At 38.2% G+C, this 6,019-nt stretch overlaps 1 protein-coding gene across 1 annotated transcript in view; it reads right to left on the bottom strand.

The window, feature by feature from the left end:
* The window catches only part of LOC146478000 (uncharacterized), an 8,924-nt gene extending 8,651 nt beyond the window's left edge, over window positions 1-273 (bottom strand). Inside the window, exon 1 of the mRNA XM_085112703.1 lies at window positions 25-273. The gene's annotated coding sequence lies outside the window, so the exon portion shown is untranslated. The remainder of the gene's footprint in view (window positions 1-24) is intronic.
* Between the last annotated feature and the right edge of the window lie 5,746 nt (window positions 274-6,019).

Here is a 6,019-nt window from a genome sequence, read left to right as displayed (position 1 = left end):
GTGGAACGGTATAGAAAGACTTACCATGTATCATAATCCACACAGCAATCACCAATCTGTTTACAAATTGGATCGCAGTAGCAATGGGACCAGACATCACTCTTACGGCCAAGATGAACACGTGATATGCTCACGTGACACGATGTGACTGTATTATTGCAGAACTTAGCACTGCCATCTCCTTCCACCAGAGACTGGAACTCAGAGCAAAGCTCGGTCTGATTTGGCTTGAACGGCTGACAAGGGCCTGAAAACGAGAGAAACAAAGTGTTAGTAACCGATACTCGGTTTGCTGTTCACTAGGTCATTTCGAGGCTAAGTGCAAAGCTTTTCATATGAAAATTAGTTTTGTTTGCATATGAAGAAAAACTAATTTTCTTAATAAAGACTTAACCTCGCTTTCATAATGAGGTTCAACTGAAACTTTTGAATGCAGGGGGACCACACGACGAAAAATAAACTGTTCTGAATACGTTCCGTTGCCGTTATGTTGGATGCCGTTAAACCAGAACCAAAGTAATTTTTCTGGCCAATCACAACAGGCGTAAACAACAAAATCAGCCAATTAGAACTCGAAGCAAATACATGTACATACTAGTTTATATAATTGTTCTTGTAACTCATTCCCTTAGTTCTTTTTATTTTAAATTTCTTCATTTTCTGTTCCTCACCTGTTATTACTTTCAAAACGTTATTACGTAATTATGGAGGCCAACTAGAAAATCGGATAGTTAACTTGGCCTCCATACTCAATCGCTTTATCAAAATTATTCAAAGCACTTTACTAGATTTTACTTCACAAGAATGTAACTAGCAGTTTTTCTAATTAGCCATAAGGTTGTTGTTGTTGTTGTTGTAACCGGCGTCTTGCGCGGGAAAACGCATCCGACCAAGCACGATTGGTTGGTTGAGAAAATGGCGCGAGGTTTGCCAACCAATCATGGAGCGCAGGAAAGCATTACCAAAACAAACGCGGAAATTGCTTTCCTCGCTCAATTGAAAACTGTTCTAATAGACATACAGGTTTAGCTGATAACTTATTCAACTTGACTTTAATTCAATCACCTTCAGTGGTTTTCACGAATTCTTACCTTCAACGCTAATGACTGAGCCGAATCCTTTTCCAACATAAAATGTGGCGAAGAGCGCAGAAAGAATGACAGCTGAACTCAACGGAAGGGTATCCATTGTCTTCACCAGCTTTCAGCGCACCACACTATAAAAGGGGTTTTCACTTTAGAGAAAACTGGATAAGAATTTCATGAGCAATGTAGTAAAAAAACTGTCACAGATGAATGAAGGCATGTGGTAATTAACTAATTTCAAACTTGAAAATACTGCACAGGAAATCGGCGGAACGTACAATTTTAGTTGGTCCTCGTCCTTTACTCAAATCGTTTTTTCTCCGGCTTCTGTGATTTCTGTGAACTTCTAAAATTCCAAAAAAGATTTGAGTGTATTTTAAAACCTTTATAAAACTGATTCTCACCTCCTACAGATGATTTGGCCTTGGTATTTAGCTGTCATAAATATCTGAACGAATCAACTGATCAAGAATTTTCAATGGCTCATAATATCGCGTTCAGCTGCAGCCGGATACCCCTTACCTGACTGATAGAAGTACGGAGCGACGATACACAGTGAAAGTGGGGGGGGGGGGGGGGGGGGAAGCAGGGGGTTCTGCTATAATTATACGTCATATTGCAGCACAGAAAGACCGCACTCTTGAAAAAAAAAAAAGAAAAAACGGCTCTTAGTTAAAAAATTCATATTTATGTTACGAAAGAAGGCGGAAACATATATTAAAGGCAGGGAATCAAAATGATATTTTTGTTTGCATGCATTTGTTTTCATATAAACAAAGTCGAATATACTAATACTGATCAGTTGTCATCTATGGCCATTAATTGTTGCAGTAAACAAGAACTGCTATCCAGACTGTGGGATCTGAAGACCGACCTGCAGTAACACTTAACGGGTTAAATCAAATCACGTCACGTGGTAGCCGTCAGCAGCGCTCTGAGAGATGTTATATTTGTAGCAATAGACGGATTCTAAAATCCAGAGTTGCAACTCGTAAGGTAAAAATATACCTGAGGGTAACTTTTTCTGACTTCTATCGAATTGACAGACAACAAACCAATTTTCACTGACCATTCAAGACATTGCCAATTGCAACAACGAAACTCTTTCGGAAACCAATCAGCTAGCCAGAAATAAATTTTCTGAATTTGTAATTGCCTTTCAGGCAGAGTTTACAATTTCCCAGACTTGATACAAGATTCCCTGACTATTCCTTGACTTTGAAAAACTTGAAATATCTATTTTACTCTGACATATTACTATTTGATTAACTCTGAACTGTTGTTGAACTGTTTATTTTTTTTTTCTTTTTCATCAGTCCGGGACCAGTGGAAGATCAATTTGGAAAGATCAAATTTTGTGATGATGTTTCGAAGAGACAAGTAAAGTAACAAGGTCGTTTTAGATGGCCCCTCTTTTTCACGAATTCTGTCATAAATATCACTTAAAAACAATTTCAAAACTAAAATAATAAGAAGAAAAGTTATGTACGTATGACTTACGTTTCAGAAAGCTGTTTTGTTTTGCATTGTCAACAAACTTTGCGTCACGGCAAATAACTCCGTCTTCCTTCATGAATCTTACCAGAATTCAGATGGTTTTGCAGGTCCTTTGCATTAGTCCTATCCGTTCATAAACCATTAAATATTAACTATTTTTCGGCTTTTTCGTTTCATCAGTTCTAATAATCCTGTGTTAACGCCAGTTGCGTCTTAATTCATGTCTTCTGGCACAACAATGTTTTAGCGGCAATCGCATTATATCTGCAGACAATAGGAGACCGTTTACATTGAATGAAACAAATTCTTATCTTCTAGAAGGTAGAATTTCCATTGTCTTATCCACAATATGGACACTTTTTCGTAAGTATTTCGATCCACAAAATTAGATATTAATTTTAAATTCCGGGGATCACAACCTCAAAAAATAAGAAAACCAGGAAAACGAAAGCACAGCCCCATGGATTTATAACAAATCAAGTTTTTTTCCAGATTGTCAGGTTGAAACATGGTACATAAAAATATTTCGCTCCTCAGACAACCGCTTGCAAAAAAGTGTTGCTAATTATGTATCTTTTTAGAATTTGAGATTCTCAGCACTACAAGCCATCTTTTTCTTCTGTCCGCGCCACAAACTTGATCCTCGAACTCAGGATGGCGTCTGAGTCGAAAGGCGCGTGCAAATTAAATAACGCCAACACAGAACCCGCCTCTGACAACAGATGGGAGTTTGCAGTGATTCTTGGTGGTTTTTTTTTATGACCGGATGAACGGCGGCAACACCTGCAAATTTAAGACCCAATAAATGCTAAATGGCCGCTGAACTGTTGGCTTTGTTACGCACACATGGGGTAATTCAATGTTTTAATGGTGGATTCTCTCTTGGCGGTTTCGACAACGCCGCAAAAAACTGAATTACAATCGCTCTGCACGTACATTTTGGTACATTTCTTTGCCGTCCTGTGCAAAACAACAACGTGAAATGAGCAAATTCAAAGTTTTGTGGAGAATGTGAGCGCACGACTCACAGTGAAGTTTTATTTTTCTTAGTTTAAACGCCACGCCTACCAATCTGGTTCTTGGGTAGCTCGCCGTTTCTATAGAAGTTGAACGAGTTGAAATAATCTCGAAGTAGCACAAGTGAAATAAAATCAGTATATTTTCAAGTGACGTTTTCGTTGATACTGATGGGTTATATTATGAATTATTGTAAATAGTATTTTGATCGATCGGATATGTAATGATATACTTCATGTAACTGATGAGAAAACAGTGGATATATTAAGTTGTCAGTATGAATTTGAATTTGGATTTGTTGCCTTCGTCGTCGCGATCCTTTTTTAAGGGATGTCAACCAGGGAAAAGCCTTTAAAACGGTGACAGAATCTCAGGCTGCTTGATTTACTGCTTCTCATATTAGAAGAACGGCGGATCAGATTGAAAGATCTTGCAAATTCAAAGCGTTTAAAACGAATTTCCCAGAAAACAAGTCAAGCCAAGTTCGCAGTGTGATTGAACGGAGCATCTCATGTAAGGTTGACTCGGACGCCATCTTGGTTGAATTGGGGTGTAGGCAACACGACCCGACAACATCGCATTTATTTCTTTCTGATAAATATATGGGCGTTGAACCTCTGTAACTCCGTTCAAAATTGACTGACTTTCAAAATGTCAAAATTCAGAATTATTTTCAGTTAATGAAGCCAGTTACGCCAGTTTACCTGATCAAAAATTTGGCCATTACGACTTCGGTAAGCTGTCAGGAGAAATTTTGTCAAATTGCAAATAATTTCGCCATAATTTGCATGAAAGTTACGACATTCTATTCTGTATTTAACAATTATTCCGATGTCTTGCATTTTTAGTTATCATATTTTTAGTCCAGGACCCCTCTGGATATCAGCCTGGTTGCTTAGTGGGCCACCCTGGCAAAATCAAGTTTACCTTACCTTACATGTACCTTACATATTTTTTTAAGTAAACATGTTTCGGATGAAACTTCATCCATCTTCAGTACAAAACCCGCTAGTGGGTGTGAAATAAACTTGAAGTGTATACAGTGTAGCTAATCACAACGTGGCAAGAAATATGGAGCAAACTAACAACCAATTACGTGACAAGAAAAGAAAAAAAAAATTACCAGCTGATAGCTAATTACGGCGTGACGATAACAAATGAACGGAACGGACAAAATTAAATAGCTAGCGAAAGATTTCTTTTAAAAAAATTTGCAGATTCTGATTCTGATAAGAAGGGTTTGTGTCAAAGATTAAAAGCTCGTTTACAACAGTTTTTTTTCGTAGCGCCAGCAGGGATGAGATAATTTTTTTACGAAAGTTTCGACAATTTTTATAGTATACATTTTTCGGATGAAAATTCATCCATCTTCAGTACAAAAGTGGGTGTGAAATAAATACAAGAAGTATACAATATAGCTAATTACAACTTGACAATAATTATAGAGCAAATACCTTAGCACAACGGGACAGGAATAGTAAAAATATAGCTGATTAAGGCGTGATGATAAGAAAGGAACAGAACAAAAAATACATGCTAAGTATAGACAAATGAAACTCAGATAGCTAGTGAGATTGACTTGAAAATTTTGCCTGTTAAGTTTGGGTTTTTCCCAATGAATATGTAAGCCTCCTTTACTTTGAGCTAGAAACGGGTGGAGGCGGAGTCTAAGATGGGAAAACTATTTTCAGAACATAAAGCTCGGTGGTTTTCTGAGGTTTAAAGGTAATGTAAAATGTGGGAATTTTTGTCAGTGGTAAGGTGCTCCCAGATTCGTGTACATAGCGAGTTGCCGGCTAGTTTCGCCGATATAACAGGCACCGCAGCCTGCGCAAGAAAACTTATGAACTACGCGAGATCGTAGTGATATGGGTATCTTATCTAACACCCTGAACAAATTCCATAATTTATGGGGGGATAAAACCAACTTGATGTCAAAGTTGTTACAAAAACGTTTTTTTTTTTTGGCTGAATCGATCCATTACGTTCCAGGACAAATATCTTTTAAAAGCAATATCGGGGTTAGTGAGGCTCAAACGTTGGCCAAAACCTCAGACTTTTTTGTAACCTTATTCCAACTTCGTCCTAAGGGTCTCCGCGATATTCACAATGGCAGACGGCGGGAAAGACCCTGAGGGACGTTGCAAAATAGTCCACGAATCGCAGAGTATTTTGTCACGTGACAGACACTTCCTCCGTAGTCAACAGATATCCTGAGATATACGTAGTCTTGTGTGTAATCTTGGGGATTTCCACGATAATCGTTAAGTAATCGCTGGTCGCTTGATTTTCCAGGAACACCAAAGCGGTTGCCTCCCTAACTCCGTAGCAACAGAACCGCCATAAGATCGGGGTGTCTTGGATTCTATTCCCTCTCGAGGCATCTGATTTTTCCGGCAATTTATTCTGTTTCTCTTGTG

This window comes from Pavona decussata, unplaced genomic scaffold (genome assembly GCF_977016875.1).
Source record: "Pavona decussata unplaced genomic scaffold, jaPavDecu1.1 SCAFFOLD_67, whole genome shotgun sequence".
Classification (NCBI taxonomy): Eukaryota; Metazoa; Cnidaria; class Anthozoa; order Scleractinia; family Agariciidae; genus Pavona; species Pavona decussata.
The sequence above is the reverse complement of the archived record's forward strand: the minus strand, read 5'-3'. Positions and strand labels throughout refer to the sequence as shown.